Source organism: Pseudorasbora parva, chromosome 5, assembly GCF_024679245.1.
Source record: "Pseudorasbora parva isolate DD20220531a chromosome 5, ASM2467924v1, whole genome shotgun sequence".
Lineage (NCBI taxonomy): Eukaryota > Metazoa > Chordata > Actinopteri > Cypriniformes > Gobionidae > Pseudorasbora > Pseudorasbora parva.
The window spans coordinates 18436524-18460779 of record NC_090176.1 but is presented as its reverse complement, the minus strand read 5'-3'; the positions used below and the strand labels follow the sequence as shown (position 1 = coordinate 18460779).

The window sequence follows — 24256 nt, the reverse complement described above, 5'->3', positions numbered from 1 at the left end:
CTCTGCTATCTCAACCAGAGGAATGTGGGTTCGTATGCTATCAGTTGGTAAACATCGAACTGTTTTTAGCACTCCCTCCCTCCCACCCTGCCTCTGTTTGTCTAGGTCGGTCAGACTGACCATGGGGGTGGGGGTGGGGGTTGGGGCGTCATTGCAGGTGCGTCAGAAATGACCCGGTCCTATAGTGACACAACAGAGCAATCAATACAAACGCCTTGACACAGAGTGGTGATGGCTCCCCTCCTAATGTCCGTTTTAAAAGAAAGCAGTGGTGGGCTTTCAAACTTGCGTCAGCAGGTGTGCGTCTAGCCTCAGTGCGAGATCCACAAATGCATTTTTTTCGTGATCCATGAGTCAGGTCTGTGAGCACAGGGGTGATGAAAGGCGATGACGCAGAGGTGTGACAATAATGCAGACGCTGGTATATATGTATGTCTCCATGTTTCAAGATATTAAAATAAAGCTCAAGGTGTTCAGATGCAGTCAGCTTTGAAAAGTATGTGTGAAACTGAGATTTGACCTTTCATCAGTTAATTATGTTGTGTGTGTGTGTGTGTGTGTGTGTGTGTGTGTGTGTGTGTGTGTGTGTGTGTGTGTGTGTGTGTGTGTGTGTGTGTGTGTGTGTGTGTGCGTACTTCATAGTTTGCTGGCAAATATGTACCCTACAGGGAGATAAATTGACAACTTCCCTTTGGGAATATTTAGTGATGTCAAAATGATTCATACGGAGGCCCGTATATGACATGCAGGAAAAACTAGTCGGCTGAATCGTGCGCACAATTTACTTATTTTTATTTTTATTGCATGTTGTGTGACTCCGTAGATTTACATACACACTTAACAAAATAGGTTAAATTAGTGATGACAAACTAAAAATAAACAATATGCATTTTTTACAGCGTTTATTAATAAAGTTAAACATTAATTTATATATATAGCCTGCTTGTTGATCCATTCATTAATATTCATTTATAAATGAATCATTCATTGTTAGTTCATTACACTTAATGCATTAACTAAATTGATAAATTATTGAACTTTATTGTAAAAATTTTGCCAAATTAAAGGTGTGTTTGTGCCATGTTGGACTTACCTTATTTTAAAAGTGTTCACATTCGAAAGAGAGCTCCGACTTTTACCATGTGACCAATGTATCATCTGACTGCTGCAGATTCATTTTGCCATTGATAGTGTTGCCATATAAATTCATAATTCCGAGGACATGAACACCACGCGTTGTCATTTCGTAATTACGGTAATTGTGACAAAGCATGAACTCAGCATAATAAAGGTTATGTTATTCATTTGTTTTCAATGTTATGTATAACATAACATAACATAACCGAGTTATCTCCATGATTTTTTTTTTTTGTGTGTGTTCTCATAGCTAAAAATACAAAAACAGGTAGGGTTAGCCTGTAATAAATATAATATTGTGTAAAAATGTATGGTACAAAAACAACAGCTGTGGTTGTCAGAAATTCACCATATAAAAGGGGTCATTGTTTCCGGCATATTGCGGGGATGGCATATTTAGCCTGTATATGATTTATCACTCAACCATATTTTATTAAGTGATATAATATTAATACCCTAATCTACCGGAACAACCAAAATCTGTTCGTTTTTTTTAACCTTAAAATGTACTGATAACCACCGTAATACAGATACAGACAAAACATCCAACACGATCTCATGGTCATGCGTATAAATAGTACGAGTTTGCAATCTCGTGGAATGTATACGCCAAAATGAGTTTTGGCGTGCGTCACACAATACACTAAAATAATGCAATAAACATGAATTAAAAACACAAAATGTAACACAAAACACCCTAATGTATACATAACTGATAACAAACTTTTTAAATATAATCACATGAGATGTCACACGAGGACTTCTGAGACTTATTTTACAGTAATTGCTACGGTAATTCATAGTTTTTACTTGCTAAATGCAGAATTTGACAGTATTTTATAGTAAAATTACATAATGTGATGTTAAACCATTTATAGGTTTTAACCGTATTTGATAAAGTAACTTACAGATCACCAATTAAACTGTGTGTGTGTGTGTGTGTGTGTGTGTGTGTGTGTGTGTGTGTGTGTGTGTGTGTGTGTGTGTGTGTGTGTGTGTGTGTGTGTGTGTGTGTGTGTGTGTGTGTGTGTGTCTTGGTAAACCCCACGGTATGTCCCAAAATGTCCCTACACAGATAGCAATATTCAAAATCTTTGTCTTTGTAGGGAAATGTTTGGTTTCCATGAGAAAACTGCTTATAAATCATACTAAATTACTTGTTTTGAAAATGAAAAAATGCAGAAGGTTTTCTGTGATGGGTAGTTTTAGGTGTGTGTGTGTGTGTGTGTGTGTGCACGTGCGTGCGTGCGTGCTTGTAATAGTATGATGAGTTTTAGACCATTGGTGTAAGGACAGAGAGTAAAGTGAGGACATTTTGGACTGAGAGCCTGTTTGAGGGTCAAGACTTGGTTTAAGGGTTAAGTTATTATTAGATTACGGGTATGGTTTTGGGTAAGTGTTCAGATTACACTTAGTTGTGATGGGGTGGGGTGGGGGGGTTGTTAGGGGCTATATACATTACATCAATGAATGTTGCTCACAAAGATAGATGTACAAGAATGTGTGTGTGTGTGTGTGTGTGTGTGTGTGTGTGTGTGTGTGTGTGTGTGTGCAGAAGTACTTGGCCATTGAACAAGTGATTCATGACTTATAATGAGACAGTAATTGTCAGGTTAGTGAGGTACAAGGAAGGGCTAACAAAAACATCATTATTTTCATGCCTCATTCATGGGAATGGCTCATCGGGTTGTGATGCTCGGGTGTGTGTGCACATGCACACACAAACACGAATATAAAGGCCTCGTGCCGTCATGGTGTCCCTTACTGGTTGATTTTGCGCATGATAAGCCTCCCTGCTGGGTCCTGTGCATGTGCGTGCGTTTCATCTGCCTTGCGTAAATGTCACACTGTGCGAGTGTGAGAGAGGTGCAGCAAATGGAGACGAATTCAGATGGGGCAGCCTGCTGCGACCGCACTGTGTGCGTCCAGATGTTCGGGAGATGAGGGTGTTAGGTCAACATATCAGCTTGCTCATGTGTTCGTTTGTCGTGTGAGGTCTCTGAGGTTGTTGTCGGGTCATAGCCCTAGTTGTGTGTGTGTGTGTGTATGACAGGAACCATGCGGGCTTGTGTGAAAACCCAGCAGCTCTTGACAGAGTGACCCCATCAGGAGACGGGTTAAATATTTATACCAGCCTTCACTGTGAAGATTTAATCTGCCCAGGGGAGAGAACCAGGAAAACCGTCACGTCTAATGCTTTTCACATCACTGTTGGATCTGTGTGTGTGCTTGTGAGAGAAGGAGAGCGTGAGAATGAAATATCTTTTTGGACAGAGACGACGTTCTGCCCACAGTAAATGTAATTTGCATGTGCGTGTGTTTGTTTATGTGTGTGGGGCGAAAGAGAGACAGTATCTATTTCATTTTTGATACCACTGAATCCTTTTTGTAAAATAAACAGATTGTTCTCAAACTAATATTGGATTGATGTGGATGAGCTTGACAGATGAAGAATATTTCAGTCTGATTATAATAATTAATAAATTAATACAACCCCAAATTAGAAAAAGTTGGGACAGTTTGGAAAGCACAAATAAAAAAAGAAAGTTGTGATTTCTAAATTTACTTGGACATGTATTTCTTTGCAGACAATATGAACACAAAATATTTCATGTTTTGTCTGGTCAACTTCATGTCATTTGTAAATATGCATCCTTTCCTGTCATTCAGACCTGCAACACATTTCAAAAAAAGTTGGGACAGGAGCAATTTAGGGCTAGAAATGAGGTAAAAGGGTTAAATAATGATGTGATTTGAAACAGGTGATGTCAACAGGTGATTGAAATTATGATTTGGTACAAAAGCAGCATCCAAGAAAGATCTAATCCTTTAGGAGCAAAGATGGGCTGAGGATCGCCAGTTTGCCAACAAATACGTGAGAAAATGATTGAAATGTTTAAAAATAATGTTCCTCAAAGAAAGATAGGAAGAGATTTGGATATTTCACATTCAACAGTGCATAACATAATTACAAGATTCAAGGAATCTGGAGGAATTTCAGTGCGTAAAGGACAAGGCCGCAAGCCTAAGCTGAACAACCGTGATCTCCGATCCCTCAGGCGGCTCTGCATCAAGAATCATCATTCATCTATAAGCGATATCACCACATGGGCTCAGGACTACTTTGGCAAACCTTTGTCAAGTACCACAATACATAGTTACATCCACAAATGCCAGTTAAAACTGTACTGTGCCAAAAGGAAGCTTTATGTTAACAGTATCCAGAAGCGCCGTCGACTTCTCTGGGCTTGGAGGCATCTGGGATGGACCATCACACAGTGGAAATGTGTACTGTGGTCAGATGAATCAGTATTTCAGATGAATCAGTATTTTTTGGGAGGAATGGATGCCGTGGGCTCCAGACCAAAGAAGAAAAGGATCATCCAGACTGTTACCAGCAACAAGTCCAAAAGCCCGGGTCTGTCATGGTATGGGGTTGTGTCAGTGCCCTTGGCAAAGGTAACTTGCACTTCTGTGAAGGCACCATTAATGCTGAAAAGTACATAGAGATTTTGGAGCATAATATGCTGCCTTCAAGAAGATATCTTTTCCAGGGACGTCCATGCATATTTCAACAAGACAATGCAAAACCACATTCTGCACACATTACAAAGTCCTGGCTGCGGAGGAAGAGGGTACGGGTACTTGACTGGCCTGCCTGCAGTCCCGACCTGTCTCCAATAGAGAATGTGTGGCGCATTTTGAAATGCGACAATGAAGACCCCGTACTGTTGCCCACCTTAAGACTTGTTTGCAGGAAGAATGGGACAAAATTACACCTGAAACACTTAATTACTTGGTGTCTTCAGTCCCTAAACGTCTTTTAAGTGTTGTGAAAAGGAATGGCAACATTACAAAGTGGTAAATGCTTCACTGTCCCAACTTTTCTTTGAAATGTGTTGCATGTCTGAATGACAGGAAAGGATGCATATTTACAAATGACATGAAGTTGACCAGACAAAACATGAAACATTTTGTGTTCATATTGTCTGCAATGAAATACAAGTCAAAGTAATTTTAGAAATCACTTCTTTTTTATTTTATTTGCACATTCCATACTGTCCCAACTTTTTCTGATTTGGGGTTGTAAATATAAGTATAAATTAGGTTGGAGACTTTTAACATAATGGTTTTGCTGCACTTTTATTGAAGCCATGCACAAAAGCGGTGGCATGTTGCAACAAAAACTAAGCCTTGTAATGCACAACCTCAAATAAATAAAATTATGGTAACAACAATAATATGCAATAGTCTGCCCACTTGTTTCATCAGTAAAAAAAGGCAGTCTGATTCGATAATTAAAAAAAAAAAAAACTTCCAGACTTGACCCAAATGTAAGTAGGTGTAATAAGCAGCGTGTGCATAGCCTGCAGGACTGGGTATGAGTATCGCTGCATTCCAATTCGCCTGCTTATACTACGTCCTAAACGTATGTACTCTTTTTGTAAAGAAAAAGTACATACTTTTGAGTGTGTAGCAGAAAAGTATGCAAGCTTCAGGACATACTACTTCGTCGTCTTTAACGGACTCTGTCGCTTAGTTACATGAATCCCGTCTCCGTTTAACTGCCCTGTCAATCATCACACAGTTCAAATCCTCCACCTTCAGTTTAATCTCCTACCGTATCAGAGAGAAATGTAGCCGCACGCTGATCTGCCATTTGTGGGTCTTTAAAGGGGGGGTGAAACACTCAGTTTCAATAAATCTCATGTCAATATTGAGTACCTATAGAGTAGTATTGCATCCTTCATATCTCCGAAAAGTCTTTAGTTTTGTTATATTTATAAAAGAAATATAGGCTGTACTGAGTCTTTCTGGAAAAAAAACAAGCGCCTGGAGGCCTATCGTGTGGGCGGAGCTAAAGAATGACGAGCACTCACACAAAGCGGTGACGTCCTCAAGTGTGGAGAAGAAAACGCTACCCTAAATAAACCATGGCTATCAATCAGATTCAACTAATACATATATATGATATATATGAATATATGATCCAGAATCAGATCCGGAGGCTAAAATATAAATTGAACAGGAGAAACAGCAACCGCAGGATGTCCGTCTCTGTGGTATGTACTGTATTTAGTGGCCTGTCAACATTTGTGTGTGTTTACTCGCAGTTTATGAGGACATGATTCGGTTTATGGACTATTGTATGCGACTAAACCTTAGCAGTAGCAAGCAAAACGGTTTTGCACGTCAGACTACTGTAACGTTATACATAGAACAACAATGGAGTAACCGTTAGCGCATTTGAATGACGAAACACGCTTTGTGAGAAAGCTAGGTTTATGTTTGGGTGGTTTTACAATAACTGTTAATCAAACTGACACCTATATTAGTCAGCTAAACAAATGTATTTAAACACACACCATAGATCGCATGCTCCATTGATAAATTAACGTTATGCACGATCATGTTGTTTACTGATGTTTACTTACGCGACGATAGCCAACAGCATAGACATTTGAAGCAGTTTTACTCACCGCCTGCTTCCAAAGCAGGTCCGAACCTTTATCGCTGGGACCGCTCCGTCCAAAACACACTTCTTTGGTAACTGTTGATTTCGTGAAGTCCTGACAGCCGTGGAGATCCACTTTTGCGACTGAAGCGTGATGTTGTGAAGCTTCCCGTCATTTCTGTGTTCAAATCGGTTCAAATGCAGCGCTGCCTTCCCGGAATGCTGTGCTGAAGCGTTGAAGTCGCTTGATGTCACCTATAGGAAAAAAAAGTGGAGCGCGGTGCGACAGACGTGTTGCACGGACGAGTGGATCTGCACCTGAGAGCAGTGTTTATGGGCGTGTGTTTGCTCTTTAGCTCTGGTCACGCGCGCGCGCACCCTTCCGGGAGAAGAACCCGTACAGCCCATACAAGGACATTCCGCTCTGTCGACGTCAAGCCGACCCATACTCGAGAAAAACTCTCCGAAACTTGTGACAAACCGGAAGGAGTATTTTTGACACAGAAATACTCCATCAAACGTCCAACATTAGTTTTTGAAACTTTGTCTATGTTTAGGATGGGAATCCAAGTCTTTAACAGTGTAAAAAGCTCAGTATGCATGAAACAGCATTTCACCCCCCCCCCTTTAATGCAAAGACTCTCCTCGTGTTTGCAGTTTAAATATAATGATGCATTTAAACGTTGACTGCCAAATGTGTCATTACAAAAGTTCACAATGCAGGTGAAATATAATGTGGACAACACTGAATAAATATATTTTTGTCAGGTTAAATACTGATAGTTTGTTACTTAAACCCCTTTATCTAAACCTACTTAACCGTTGGACTCGCAACATCCGTCATGTTTGTTGTTTTTAATGCTTTTTATCCTTATTTGTAGTTCTAATCGAATCCTTATCCAACTCGCAATGGGTTGTGGGCAGTATCAGCCGTTAGAGTGCGCATCGATCCGCTGTCATGACAAATCCTGTCCCCCTGTGAAATTGTGTCTGCTTAGGACCCAACGTGCTAGTTGTTTTAAATGCCCGATCAAATACTGTTATCTCAATCAAAAGCTGTTTAGGGTAAGTCTAACCGTGGTGTATAAACTAAGCTAATCGGGTAGCTGTATGCTATGCTAGAACGTATGCTAACTAAAAAAGACATTAAGAACGAGATATGCTTGATTTCATAACTTATAGCTTCAGTGATATACTAACTAGTATATGAAACATATGATTTGTAAGACATGAAATACTATTTTAACACAATTTAAGGAGGGTGTCAGGGGGCAGCTTAAACTCCCATGGGAATACCTGTGTCCTCCGGGCCGAGGGAGAAGGACTTAATAAAAGCATGTAATTTTCTGACTCAAACCACTGTCGCCTGCTTCTACTGCCACTGATTGCTTTTAATGGGGAAAACTGCCTATAACTCCTGGTCTAGGATCTGTTTTCTTCCTAATAATAGCGGAAAACAGTTGGCAAAAGATCCAGTGTGTATCTGCATTTGCGCTCATCAAATGATTCAACTTTTAACGCGGTTTTTCGCTTCGGTGAGTAATATAGCCAATCACAGACATGTTTGTTGATTTCTTGAAGGAAATGGCCAATCACAAGGGTTGAAGTTAGAATCCACTCAATGCTCAGGTTGTCCAGTGCTGGGTTCTGCACACGCGCAAATCCTCTCTAACAAAGAGCAGGCATTGTGTAAATGTTACGGAAGCACACTCAGAGACAGAAAACGCAGTGTAAGGGTGATTTATTGACAGCACTCAAGCAGTGCGGATGCAGTCAGGTAAAGCCTAGTTCAGACTGCACGATTTTCAAATTCGTCGGGTCTCTGCTCTATTCACACTGCATGACTATCTGGGGTATCATTCAGTCACTGCTGTGTTCACACTGCACGATGGTTTGACGACAGAGGAGTTCACACTGCATGACTGAACAAGGAAGAATCGCCGACAACTCTCTCTCTCTCCGGTGCGCAAACTACGTTTCCCAAACACACGTGCGATGTGACAAGTAAACAACGCGAGATCACACGTGCGTCAGATCGGAGTTCTCACGCGAGACTTTGAATTGTTATTAAAATGATAAACTGCACAAAGTTTGCTTCAAACTGTATGTGCGCTGATTTGTGATGAAAAAGAAAAAAGATTATGGCGGAAGAAATTGTTGGAGAGACAGAGAGAGCCAGGATTGTGATCTGCAAAGACAGTTTGAGGTAAATAAATAATTTTGTAATGTGCTGCTGCTGTGGCTGGATGTGCAAATGTTTGGGCTCTGTTTCTGTTTGATAGAATTGTATATATATATCTATTAAAATACTGATATTCTGCTCTATAACTCCTCCCTGAACGTCCTGCTGCCCTGTATCTCAGTCTTTCATTGGCTGTCGGTCATCGCCGATGTAATTTTCAGTCAGAACACAGTTCACATAGCAGGAGTTTCAATCGCCGACAGGTCCAGATATTTAGCATGCCAAATATCTCACCGGCGTCGCCGTCTCGTCGGCGTTTCTCTCTGATCGCGTCTTTTATTATTCACACTGCGTGATTGTCACTCGCGTGCGCACCGATTTGCCTGTGATCTCGGGCATTTGGCGGCGATTTCACAAAACCTGTCGGCGACTCAAAATCGGGGCAAAAATCGGGCAGTGTGAACTAAGCTTAAGTTGGAGCTTTGTAATCATCGAATGAGAGAAAAGGATGGTCAATCAAATCTTCGGGATCTTACGGGACCTGTACTTTTTAACTCCCATAAAGCAAAAATACCCCAATCCATCTTTCAGACGGTAGTTATAATTTGTTTACAAAGGTTTAAATATGAATATTTGTCTTACACAAATGCATTGCTTTGCTTCAGAAGGCCTTCATTAACCCCCTGGGGCCGTATGGATATCTTTTATGATGGATGGATGCACTTTTTTTGGGCTTCAAAATCTCAATCCTTAATTCACTGCCATTATAAAGCTTGGAAGAGCCAGGTCATTATTATTTAATATTATCTCGGATTCTAATCGTCTAAAAGAAGAAAGACATATACATCTAGCTTGAGGGTAAAATAATGTTTTAAATGAGGTAAAGAACTACAATGAATTCAAAATAATAACATGAGCACATCCGGAAACTAGGCAGGTGCACTATCAGATAAACACTTCACTAAAGAATAAATGAATTAAAAGGTCTGACGAAGACCTTCGGGTAATTTTACATTTTAATAAATCGATTTTTGGGAGCAGTAGTGGCAGTGTGACGATTTTTGTGTATTCTTTAGTACTACAATAGCATCAATAAATATGTAACCTTGTAGTCTGTCTTTAACTGTTTCCTCTATGAGGAAAATTAATAGAGTTTTTACGTTCGGAACCCAACTGATGCCTTTGATAAACCCAACTGATGCCATTGATAAACCCAACTGATGCCTTTGATAAACCCAACTGATGCCTTTGATAAACCCAACTGATGCCATTGATAAACCCAACTGATGCCTTTGATAAACCCAACTGATGCCTTTGATAAACCCAACTGATGCCTTTGATAAACCCAACTGATGCCTTTGATAAACCCAACTGATGCCATTGATAAACCCAACTGATGCCTTTGATAAACCCAACTGATGCCTTTGATAAACCCAACTGATGCCTTTGATAAACCCAACTGATGCCTTTGATAAACCCAACTGATGCCTTTGATAAACCCAACTGATGCCATTGATAAACCCAACTGATGCCTTTGATAAACCCAACTGATGCCTTTGATAAACCCAACTGATGCCTTTGATAAACCCAACTGATGCCTTTGATAAACCCAACTGATGCCTTTGATAAACCCAACTGATGCCATTGATAAACCCAACTGATGCCTTTGATAAACCCAACTGATGCCTTTGATAAACCCAACTGATGCCATTGATAAACCCAACTGATGCCTTTGATAAACCCAACTGATGCCTTTGATAAACCCAACTGATGCCTTTGATAAACCCAACTGATGCCTTTGATAAACCCAACTGATGCCATTGATAAACCCAACTGATGCCATTGATAAACCCAACTGATACCTTTGATAAACCCAACTGATGCCTTTGATAAACCCAACTGATGCCATTGATAAACCCAACTGATGCCATTGATAAACCCAACTGATGCCATTGATAAACCCAACTGATGCCATTGATAAACCCAACTGATGCCATTGATAAACCCAACTGATGCCATTGATAAACCCAACTGATGCCATTGATAAACCCAACTGATGCCTTTGATAAACCCAACTGATGCAGGAAAAAAAAACGAAACATCAAGATCACCAAAGATCATTTTGTAAAATCCAAATAAGCTTTACTGATCTTCTTAGGAAAGGGTTAAACAATGTTTTTCAGTGCTTGTTCAGTTAACCATAGATAAGTATTGCACACGCACCTGTGCACATGAAACAGTCCGTAAGACACTAATAACTTTGGACACTAAGGAGACCTTTCTTCTTACTCTGACAAACACCAGGAGATGCCCCGGGTCCCTGACCAGCCACGGTCCTGCTGCAGGAGGCATGAGGACTGCAGATGTGGCCAGAGCAATAATAAACTGGAACGTATGACGCTTAAGACGATGCTAAAGGGAGTTAGGACAGCTGTCTGTCCATGCAGTGAGCCCCAGACGCGTGTATGTGATGCATGCAGTTATTCTCACTGATTGTACAGTTGGAAAAGTGATACATTAATGTAATTGACATCATCATTTCTGTTTGCCTATGAATTATTGTACCACCATTGTAAAGCCTCATTGATCTCCGGAACGGAGTATACTAATAATTATTATTATTATTATTAAATTGTCGCTATTATTTTAAAGATTCCTACATTTGTTTTAGGGGGTCTCCTATAATAGATTTAAATGCATCTAAGGTCAAAAATACACAATTTTCTCACAATATACATTAGGATTCAGTCTCTCTTAAAACCCAACCCAGTCTGTTGTGATTGGTCTACTCTGCTCTGATTGGTCTGATGACCCAGTCTGTTGTGATTGGTCTACTCTGCTCTGATTGGTCTGATGACCCAGTCTGTTGTGATTGGTCTACTCTGCTCTGATTGGTCAGATGACCCAGTCTGTTGTGATTGGTCTACTCTGCTCTGATTGGTCAGATGACCCAGTCTGTTGTGATTGGTCTTCTCTGCTCTGATTGGTCAGATGGCCCAGTCTGTTGCGATTGGTCTGCTCTGCTCTGATTGGTCAGATGACCCAGTCTGTTGCGATTGGTCTGCTCTTCTCTGATTGGTCAGATGGCCCAGTCTGTTGCGTTTGGTCTGCTCTGCTCTGATTGGTCAGATGACCCAGTCTGTTGCGATTGGTCTGCTCTTCTCTGATTGGTCAGATGGCCCAGTCTGTTGCGTTTGGTCTGCTCTGCTCTGATTGGTCAGATGACCCAGTCTGTTGCGTTTGGTCTGCTCTGCTCTGCTCTGATTGGTCAGATGGCCCAGTCTGTTGTGATTGGTCTTCTCTATTCTGATTGGTCTGATGACCCAGTCTGTTGCGATTGGTCTGCTCTGCTCTGATTGGTCAGATGACCCAGTCTGTTGCGATTGGTCTGCTCTTCTCTGATTGGTCAGATGGCCCAGTCTGTTGCGTTTGGTCTGCTCTGCTCTGATTGGTCAGATGACCCAGTCTGTTGCGTTTGGTCTGCTCTGCTCTGATTGGTCAGATGACCCAGTCTGTTGCGATTGGTCTGCTCTGCTCTGATTGGTCAGATGACCCAGTCTGTTGCGTTTGGTCTGCTCTGCTCTGATTGGTCAGATGACCCAGTCTGTTGCGTTTGGTCTGCTCTGCTCTGATTGGTCAGATGACCCAGTCTGTTGCGTTTGGTCTACTCTACTCTGATTGGTCAGATGGCCCAGTCTGTTGCGATTGGTCTGCTCTGCTCTGCTCTGATTGGTCAGATGGCCCAGTCTGTTGCGTTTGGTCTGCTCTGCTCTGCTCTGATTGGACAGATGACCCAGTCTGTTGCGTTTGGTCTGCTCTGCTCTGATTGGTCAGATGACCCAGTCTGTTGCGATTGGTCTGCTCTGCTCTGATTGGTCAGATGGCCCAGTCTGTTGCGTTTGTTCTGCTCTGATTGGTCAGATGACCCAGTCTGTTGCGTTTGGTCTGCTCTGCTTTGAATGGTCTGATGACCCAGTCTGTTGCGTTTGGTCTGCTCTGCTCTGATTGGTCAGATGACCCAGTCTGTTGCGTTTGGTCTGCTCTGCTCTGATTGGTCAGATGACCCAGTCTGTTGCGTTTGGTCTACTCTACTCTGATTGGTCAGATGGCCCAGTCTGTTGCGATTGGTCTGCTCTGCTCTGCTCTGATTGGTCAGATGGCCCAGTCTGTTGCGTTTGGTCTGCTCTGCTCTGATTGGACAGATGACCCAGTCTGTTGCGTTTGGTCTGCTCTGCTCTGATTGGTCAGATGACCCAGTCTGTTGCGATTGGTCTGCTCTGCTCTGATTGGTCAGATGGCCCAGTCTGTTGCGTTTGTTCTGCTCTGATTGGTCAGATGACCCAGTCTGTTGCGTTTGGTCTGCTCTGCTTTGAATGGTCTGATGACCCAGTCTGTTGCGTTTGGTCTGCTCTGCTCTGATTGGTCAGATGACCCAGTCTGTTGCGTTTGGTCTGCTCTGCTCTGATTGGTCAGATGACCCAGTCTGTTGCGTTTGGTCTACTCTACTCTGATTGGTCAGATGGCCCAGTCTGTTGCGATTGGTCTGCTCTGCTCTGCTCTGATTGGTCAGATGGCCCAGTCTGTTGCGTTTGGTCTGCTCTGCTCTGATTGGACAGATGACCCAGTCTGTTGCGTTTGGTCTGCTCTGCTCTGATTGGTCAGATGACCCAGTCTGTTGCGTTTGGTCTGCTCTGCTCTGATTGGTCAGATGACCCAGTCTGTTGCGTTTGGTCTACTCTACTCTGATTGGTCAGATGGCCCAGTCTGTTGCGATTGGTCTGCTCTGCTCTGCTCTGATTGGTCAGATGGCCCAGTCTGTTGCGTTTGGTCTGCTCTGCTCTGATTGGTCAGATGACCCAGTCTGTTGCGTTTGGTCTGCTCTGCTCTGATTGGACAGATGACCCAGTCTGTTGCGTTTGGTCTGCTCTGCTCTGATTGGTCAGATGACCCAGTCTGTTGCGATTGGTCTGCTCTGCTCTGATTGGTCAGATGACCCAGTCTGTTGTGATTGGTCTTCTCTGCTCTGTTTGGTCAGATGACCCAGTCTGTTGCGTTTGGTCTGCTCTGCTCTGATTGGTCAGATGACCCAGTCTGTTGTGATTGGTCTACTCTATTCTGATTGGTCAGATGACCCAGTCTGTTGCGTTTGGTCTGCTCTGCTCTGATTGGTCTGATGACCCAGTCTGTTGTGATTGGTCTACTCTATTCTGATTGGTCAGATGACCCAGTCTGTTGTGATTGGTCTTCTCTGCTCTGATTGGTCAGATGACCCAGTCTGTTGCGTTTGGTCTGCTCTGCTCTGATTGGTCAGATGACCCAGTCTGTTGCGTTTGGTCTGCTCTGCTCTGATTGGTCAGATGACCCAGTCTGTTGCGTTTGGTCTGCTCTGCTCTGATTGGTCTGATGACCCAGTCTGTTGTGATTGGTCTACTCTATTCTGATTGGTCAGATGACCCAGTCTGTTGTGATTGGTCTTCTCTGCTCTGATTGGTCAGATGACCCAGTCTGTTGCGTTTGGTCTGCTCTGCTCTGATTGGTCAGATGACCCAGTCTGTTATGACTGGTTTACTGTTTACAGTGCATGTGGGAAACGAAAGCATCATTTCCATATCTGATTTCCTCAGAAACTGAATACATGGTGATACGAACAGAAAGATACTGTAAAATAATGTACTGTAAAACAACACTTTAAAATAATGGTCATTAGTTAACATTAGTTAACTACATTAGTTAACATGAACTAATAATGAACTGCACTTATAAAGGATTTATTTATCTTTGTTAATATTAATATCAACATTTACTAATAGATTATTAAAATCTTGTTAACATTAGTTAATGCACTGTGAACTAACATGAACAAACCATGAACAGCTGGATTTGTATTAACTAATGTTAACAAAAATGAACAAATACAGTAACAAATGTTCTGCTCATTGCTGATTCATGTTAATACATTAACTAATGTTAACTAATGACCTATAATCTAAAGTTTTACCAAAAGGGGGTTTCATCATATCAATTCAAGCCCAAGTTTTGTGTTGAAAGTGCATGCAAAGAGGATTTGCTTTTGCAGGACATCTTTCAGGCCTCAATTATAATTAGTGTTTGAGAGTCAAACTAGATGCTGTTTGCAGGCAGTCGATGAAGACCACAGCCTGGCATTATGCAAATGTATTACAAACCTAGGTTTGAGCAGGAAGTACTGTCAACTCATTTCAAGCAGATCAGAACTGATTCTTTCTTTTAACAATCACTCATTTGCAGACCTTTTACTTTCATATATCCAAAAAAGCATAATTGGGGCACTTTTTAACCTGTTTGTGGTTGCCAAAAAAATGTATCAGTCTTTTTTAACTGCTGTAAATTGTCACTCTGCTTCATGTTGTACTTAAACACACCCATGGTAAATTCCCTGTAATGCACACCCTCAAATGTATTATCAATACCATTTAGTTAGCAGATGCTTATAATCCTTGAAGGGTTAAAATGTTACTATAAATGAGACTGTGACATGGTGCTCTATATCATACTGCCTGTGTGAAATCATTCAGAGCACTTGTTTTTGTGTGACTGGTGGCATCTGACAGCACACTTTTACATTACTAGCTAACTGACTGACTGCATGTAGGCTATGATTACTTCAAATTTAGATGCACATGTTGGACAATTCATAAATGATTTCGAAACACATCATTCATGCTTAACGTACAGTGTAATGGTTTCTCGTGTTGTGTGTGTGTGTGTGTGTGTGTGTGTGGGGGGGGGGGGGGGGGGCACATGTAGGCCTTGCGTGTTTGGCTTTAAAGTAGTACAGTATATCCACGTTTCTTCATGTACTCTCAAGAGCTCAAGCTGCTGTCCACATTTAGCCATATGAGTGAGCCACAGACATCAACTGCACAGCGCATACGTGAGCCACCTCTAAAAATACCCGCAGCACACATCCGCCGTCACACACGGGGCCTTGCATTCAGCACATGCAGTTCTGGTAAAGAATAGTAGGAGGCTGTTTGTGTTGTTGAAGATGTTTATTTGGGTTGTAGATGAGTTTCTGCCAGCACAATATGGCTGCTTACAAGCCGGTCATGATCAAAGGTCTTGAAAACAAATCACATGGGAAACTTTGAATTGCCCAAATGTGATAAACACAAATACAGGTTTAAGTACAGTCAGCTGGTCATTATTGCAAAATATACTAATCTAAGGGGAATTTGAAGGAGTTTAAGTTTGTGAAAAGACTGTAAAAATGAGAAGGCTGATTGTACATTTTCCTGCTTATTTATTACTATACTTGCCAGATAAATATTATTGGCATAAGACGAATAGGAAAACTGTTCATGTTGGTCTTCACCTAATAATCCACAGCACCAAAACACTGTGTAAACAGACAACACAATTGTCTGTTTATTTTCTTTTTCCATGCATTGTTTGACCTTTTGGTGGACAGTGATGGGTAACTGATTACATGTAATGTGGAAAATCCAAAATAAAATGCTCGTATTCAGACTACAGTTACTTTTGAGCCCTGTGAGAAACCCTTGCGTAATGTAATATTTAATATGCTTGACAAATAATTAAATATATAGTCTTTTTTATATCAGTATGATACAAGATTATCCCATTCAAATTGATGCGATAAACAATTTCGTTCAAAAGTAATCTAAAAGTAATCCGATTATATTACCATAAATGTGTAATGTAATGGATTACATTTATACCATTTTTGTCATGTAATTTGGAATCAATGATGTCAACAACAAAAAATATGTAAAAAAGTATTTTCCTCACTGTTAAAATTGTATTATCTTTTTAGTACGCATTATTTTCCCCCTACTGCTCTTCCTCAGAAAGACGTGAGACCCACTGTTTGGGACCTACTTTGATAGATTACCCCAGGCAACGTTTCCTTTTCCTGTTTCTCTTTCTCATTTCTTTTCTTCATGAACTCTGTCTTTTGTTATTCAAGCAGCACGCTGACGTAGTTTCTCTACCGTAATGGAGCCTGAACGTGCATCTGTGCGATGGTGTGTATTTCTTAAATGGTATTTTGAAGAAGAGGGATGAAAAGTGCTCTCATATTTGTGTGTGCACGTATGCATGTGGATAAGAGAGACGGTGGAGGAGAAGAGAATTAAAGAGTGGGTGGAATATCATTTCTTTGCAGTCTGCTTATGGAAAGTCTCCTTGTCTTGCAGGTGCATTGTAGAGATAAGAGGAAGAAAAGGAGGAAGTGTGAGAGAGAGAGAGAGAGAGAGAGAGAGAGAGAGAGAGAGAGAGAGAGAGAGAGAGAGAGAGAGAGAGAGAGAGAGAGAGAGCAGCACATGAACTATCCAACTGAAAGAGGTGGAAGAAAAAATTAGACGTTACACAACACTTCCTGAGTAGAAAAAGGGGGAAAGAAAGATGTTTCCTTCTGTGCAGGAATGAAAGACGGGAAATTCTGCGGTGAATGTAATGGACTGGTATGTTAGCAATCATGCTCCCAATCCAAAAAAACAACTTTATTCCGCTGGCGTTTTACACATGTGGCAGAGCAGTTGTTCACATCGTCAAATGAGACCGAAGCTCTGCTAAAGGGATACTCTGTGTTCTTGGGCCCATGTCTCGTCCAGTTTCGGGTCTTAAAACAAACGCAGAGGACAGGTTAAATCACTCCCTGTCCTCATGCATTACTGACTGCTTGGCAAACTTAAAGCAGTCACTTAATCACAACTGTTGGTGCTATTCAGCTTGATTAATGTGGCAAGCTCAGAATGAAATGCCTTAAGAGTGTGGATGGTCTTCAGTCTCATTGTGACTCTCCTCCAAAACCTAGTGACTTGCCTACGTAGGTAGCATTTTAAGACATCATAAGCCCACACCTGATGTGAAGACAGTTCCGAAAGGAAGCAAGGGCTTTAGGGCTGGGTGGCATTTACCAGATTACTGTAGAAATGTGTCAACTGCTACAAATTGTAAACCTGCTTTTTGCATTTGTGCCAGACGTGTTATCCATAATAGCCTTAATTTAGTTACCATCCATTAAGTTGTACAGTGCTGTAATTACTTAAGTAGGCCTGTTTATTTCCTGGATTACCTTAATGTTGACATTACCACATGATTATTATTTAGCACTATTTTGTGATGTACTGCTTCTAATACCGCCCATTACACGGATCTCTGAAATGCTTGACTCTGATTGGTCAGTCATGACATTTGAAGATCAGAAGCAAAATAATATTTAAAATTTAAAAAAAGATTGTGGGAGGGTCCTCCTCCTTTTATTTTACTGGAGTAGAGGCCATTTTGTGTATTCTGGTGCCTTTTAATTAAACAATTGCTTTTATAGCCTAAAATGGTTACCACATATCTGGCAAGGTTTCCCAAAATTAACACAGCAACAAAAATCTAGTATGTTGTTTTGAACAAAATATCCTTCCACCGCCAAGCAGTTCAGATAACAGTTCATAACAACATGTAAGTGTAACTGTAATTACATGCTGTAAAAAAGACTACATGTGTAAAAATAATGAACATTTACTTAAATACCTACTTGTTTAGCCAGTATAGTGCATCTGGAAAGTATTCACAGCACTTCACGTTTCCCACATTTTGTTATATTACAAAATGGATTAAATTCATTATTTTCCCCCCTAAATTTTACAAACAATGACCCATGATGACAACATGAAAGATTTCAAATTTGTTTGAAATCTTTGCAAATGTATTACAAATAAAAAACAAAACATAAATCACATGTACACAGCCTTTGCTCAATACATTGCTAAAGCACCTTTGGCACCAGTTACAACCCGCAAAGGGATAGTTCACCCAAAAAATGAAATTTATGTCACTGTTGTTCCACACCTATAAGACCTTTGTTCATCTTCAGAACACAGTTTAAGATATTGTATATTCAGTCCGAGAGCGTATTTAAGTGTCTGCACACTATACTGTCCATGTCCAGAAAGGGAATAAAAACATCATCAAAGTAGTCATGTGACATCCGTTAGTTAATTACAATCATCAGAAGCACCGAAAATACATTTTGGTCCAAAAATAACAAAAACTACGACTTTATTTCTCTTTCGCGTTTGTGTTCTATCCTCAAATAAAGATTCAAACGGTTATGAATCAGTGAATCGATTCACGATTCGAATCGCCAGTGTCACATGATTTCAGCAGTTTGGCACGCGATCCGAATCATGAATCAATCCACTAATTCACAAGCGCTTGAATCTTTATTTGAGGTTTGAAAACAAATGCGGAAGAGAAGATGTCTCTGGCTGGTCCACTCAAGGACATTCACAGAGTTGTCCCGTAGCCACTCCTTTGTTATCTTGGCTGTGTGCTTAGGGTCGTTGTCCTGTTGGAAGATAAACCTTTGCCCCAGTCTGAGGTCCAGAGCGCTCTGGAGCAGGTTTTCATCAAAGGATGCCTCTGTATATTGCTGCATTCATTTTCTTCTCAATCTTGAATAGTCTCCCAGTTCCTGCCGCTGAAAAACCTCCCCACAGCATGATGCTGCCACCACCATGCTTCACTGCAGGTATGGTACTGGCCAGGTGATGAGCAGTGCAGGGTTTCCTCCAGACATGATGCTTGCCATTCAGGCCAAAGAGAATCTTTGTTTCATCTGAGCTCAATTTTGAGTGTCATGGAAATGGCTGTGAATACCTATGTGCATGTCATTTTTAATACATTTGCAAAGATTTTAAACAAACCTCTTTCACGTTGTCATTATGGAGTATTGATTGTAGAATTGGGAGAAAAATATGAATTGAATCCATTTTGGAATAAGACTGTAACAACAAAATGTGGAAAAAATTTAGCACACAGTCAGACCAACCTGAGCAGCAGATATGCTAAGATGTGCAAGTTGAATGCGAAGAAACTGAATGGAGTTTAATTTATGTGGACTCTAAATGGATTTAATTTGAAGAAGCAGCAGTGTGGAAGTCAAGGCTGTAGCTAAAACATGGAATGGAGTTTAATTTATTAGGGCATTCCTCAAGTATAATGGATTTGGAACGGTGCTCTGAAAAGTGAACAGATGTGTGCTGAATTAGAGATGGTAAAAGTGAGTGGGTTCCATATCAATGGTCTTAATCTTGGTAGCTATTGTCCCATCCACTATAGCAGGGCTATTCAAATCTCACCCTAGAGGGCCAATGCAGTGCAGAGTTTAGCTCCAACCTTAATCAAGCACACATGAACATGCTAATCAATGTCACCAGGATCATTAGAAAATCACAGGTGGGTGTGTTTGATCAGGGTTGGAGCTAAACTCTGCAGTGCATTGGCCCTCCAGGGTAAGATTTGAATAGCCCTGCACTTTAGTTTCGATGCTCATGGTTATTCCCCAAAAAGGCATTGTCACATCAGTAGAAATGTGTGAATAATGACCGCTCATCCGGGTATTTGAGGCAGGTGCTTTTTTTTTGTCTCTCGTATCACACCACAGACTCCCTTCCTCTTGACTCAAACGCATTTGGTTTGATCTTACGCCTCAGTTATCAACTATATTTACTAGTATTGTCAACGACTTTGGTACCATGTCAGTACTGAAATTTTAAAAATGTGATGCGTTGAACACTGAGTGGAATCGTAAACACATCTGAGGGGCCATTGTGCTCACGCTCTCATCAAACATGTCTCTGACTGGCTTAAATGATCAGCACTTAAAAACATGTTGTAAATATTCATCAATGATGCTCTTCATCGAGCGCTTACACAGATACACACGGGAGCGTTTGAAAGCAGGCATTCTATTTGCAGACCTTGTGCTTTCAAACGCTCTCGCTCCTGCTTTCAAAACACTTTCAAACACTTCTCTGTGCTTTCCAACTCTCCAGTGCGTTCATCATTGTAGCCAATCACAGGCATATCAGATGAGTGCATGAACACAATGGCCAATCACTATTCCATTTACGATTCTATAAGCTACAAGGATTAGTTCATCTAAAAATGAAAATTCTGTCATTAATTATACTCACTCTCATGTTGTTCCAAACCTGGAAGACTTTTGTTCATCTTCGGAACACAAATGAAGATATTTGTGATTAAATTTGAGAGTTCTCTGACCCCTCCAAGCCCTAGAAAGGGATTAAAGACATCATGAAAGTAACCAATAAGTTAAGTCCAGTGGTTTCACCTAAATGTTATGAAGCCTTTGCAATTGTGAGTGCTTTGTCTATGCAAAAAAAACATAATTTATCTTTTATATTTTGTAAAAAAAAAAAAAAAAATCTCATTGTGATGCATTGGTAGGCTATAAAGGGATGTTGTTCACTTAGCATGTGCTTTATCATTCATTTACAGATTGTCGTGTGTTTGGTGGGTTCCTGGGGCTACTGAGTCCTGTCAGTTTTCATCTATGCAGACATGAGGGACACGTCCCTTCAGAGATGAATCATGTCTGTTTGTTGAAGGTTGGACTCTCTATTAGCATGTCTTCTTGAGCCACTGCCTGCTCTGCACACGCTTTTTGAAGGCAGCCATTCAGTCTACAAACACTTGTTTTAAATCATGAGTTTTAGTAAGATTGGCTTCTAACACTTCAATAAAACAACAAAGCATTCCCTTTCCTGAATATTTGACCTGAATTGTGTGAGATTAAATGTGACTTCCACGAAACCTGTGACTTACTCTCATGTGTTACACCACTGCAGTCATTAACGGCAAAGCAACCCACACAGCGCACAGCCAGACAGAGCACAGCTAATGACGCCCAGCTGCTTCCTCAAATTATTTCTGTGCTGAGCCTGAATTATCTTTTGTCTTCTTTCCCATTTCACACACACCTGTATTTCACTTGCTTTGTGATCGTGTATTTGTTTGGTTGGACGGGGAGAGTGAGGGGGGTTGCAACACTTTTTGCATTTCCTTGAGTTTCTCAGAGTGTGTTTGTATTTAAAGGGATAGTTCAACCAAAAATAAAATAAAAATTACCCCATGATTTACTCAACCTCAAGTGATCCTCGGTGTATGACTTTTTTCCTTTAGACGAATACAATTGGAGTTATATACAAAAAATGTCCTGGCTCTTCCAAGCTTAATAATGGCAGTCAATGGCAGCCCACAATTTGATGCCCAAAAATATGTATCCATCCAAAGTAACCCACACCTTCCATATTCAGTTTATGAAAAAAGCAGAACCGGCGCGACGATGATGTCGAACGTAGCATTAAAAGCGCAAGTGGTGCATGAAGGATGTCGACCATGGTTAGTACCCAATCAATCAATCAATCTTTTTCTGTTGTTGTTGTTGTTTTTGCTTATGTACATAACAATTTAGCACATTTTATCCCCAAATTCCAATTAAAATAATGTTTTTTTTTATTTGCAAATATTTATTTTATTATATTTGCGCAATTAAAAAAAAAGGTTAATACTGTCATTTATATATGTATTAATTTAACTGCATATTTTCACTGATTTATATTTTATAAACGTTAAAATGTATAAATATTAAAAAACACCCATAGAAGATTATGACCATATATATATATATATATATATATATATATATATATATATATATATATATATATATATATATATATATATATATATATATATAATTGTCATACAAATATTTAAAGCGATGGTTCACCCAAAAATTAAAAGGTTATTTTAAATATAAAATATAATATTTTAAGAAATGGTTTTTTTTTTGTTGTTGTTTTTATTTTTGTCCAAAATGAAAGTCAGTGTTCACCAAAACTGTTTAGTTGACAACATTTTTCAAAATACCTTCTTTTGTGGTCAGAATTATAGTGAAAATAATGTCAAGATACTAAATAAATAAATGAATAAATAAATAAATAAATAAATAAATAAATAAATTCCTTATGGAGAAAAAAAAACTTTTTGAGGTAAAATAATGACCCAGCAACATTATTTATTGGTTGCATAATTTTTTTTAGCACCTGTAGCCTACATGTGGTCTTTTACGTCTCTTGTTTATCTGTCGGTTTATACATGTTTGGCATGTGACGTCAGCATAGCATTCTGTCTGTTTATCTTTACCCAGGTGTGTGTGTGTATGTGGCCTCTACACGGACTCTCTCACCATTGCAGCCAAAGGGCCAGAGTCCCACATTAATCTCATTACCAAAGGTAAGTCTCTTATCTTCAGTCCTGATAATCCTTTTATTCAGAGCAGAGAGGGAGATTCCCTTTTTTTATGGAGTGACAGGTGCACAGGGAAAATACGGGGTGTATTATTGATCAGTTATATGCTTATATTCAGTCAAAACAGCCATAAACAACAACAGCAACATGTGACTGTCAACAAGAGATGGTTCATGTATCAGTTTATATCCTATAGCAGGAGTTCCTGTGCTATGGATCAGTGTGCCTCATCTGAACAGGCGGAGGAGGGGCGGTTTAGAAGGAGTTCTCCCAGTGACATCAGACTTTATCTACTCACAGCTCTCTGACGCCAACCAGTTCTCACGTGTCGAGGAGAGGAGATGATTAAGACCGGCTGCTTTATTGCGTGCAAACTTACGCACACACGCTCACACATAGTCAGATACACTGATGCACACAAACACACTTGTGTAGATGGTGCAGCTCTGAGTTTGAGACACTGCATTTGATTAAATATAGGACATATTCATTCCTCTCATGTTCTTATTTTCATTTCCATGAAAATAAAGGAATAATCGCAAGCTAGATCTCCTTAATATCTCAATTATTTCTCCTGATAGTGATGATATTAAAACAAAAGCTCACTCCTTTTCTCTGATGTTTCTTATGAAAAGGATTTTACTCATTACCATTAAGGTTTTAATCTTTATAAGGATCTGCTCACCGTGCAAAGCTGCATTTATCCGATAAGAAAAACAGTAAAAACTGTAATATTGCGAAACATTATTACAATTTAAAATAAAATACTTTCTATTTGAATATATTTTAAAATTTAATTTATTCCTCTGATGGCAAAGCTGAATTTGCAGCATCATTGAGTGTCACATGATCCTTCAGAAATCATGCTGAATATTGCTGATAAAAAACTTTTTTTATTACCAATCCAATATCTTTATTGTCACTTTTGATCAATTTAATGCATCCTTGCAGGATTAAAGTAATCATTTATTTTCATAAATTAAAGAACGAGTGAACAAACAAACTTCAACTTTAGATTGATAGTGAATGATTCCTTTAGAATTTCAGATTAAATCTCAACAGTGTCTCGAAATCTTCTCAGATTCAGGAAAATGCCAGTCTGCAATAAAAAAACTAGAAGAAAATAAATCCTTTAAAGAGAGTTTATAGCTCAATGTAAAAAGTATAGCGCAATTAAAAACGTTGACACATAAAAAATAGAACAATGCATGCTAATATGTGTCAGTATTCAAGATGATTGCCATAGCTACTATATAACTAATTATTCACAGTGTCCCTTTAAGGAAAAACACCTGAGACAAAGTTATAAATAATACTTCTACCATGAAGAAACATTTTCCTGTGAAAAGAACATTTTATTTATG

General features: G+C 40.0%; 1 long non-coding RNA gene across 1 annotated transcript in view; it reads left to right on the top strand.

Moving 5' to 3' along the window:
* LOC137075147 (uncharacterized) overlaps nt 1-23377 on the top strand; it is a 34271-nt gene extending 10894 nt beyond the window's left edge. The window contains exons 3-4 of the long non-coding RNA XR_010904999.1: nt 22792-22877; nt 23089-23377. This is a non-coding gene — a long non-coding RNA (uncharacterized lncRNA). The remainder of the gene's footprint in view (nt 1-22791; nt 22878-23088) is intronic.
* Nucleotides 23378-24256: the final 879 nt, after the last annotated feature.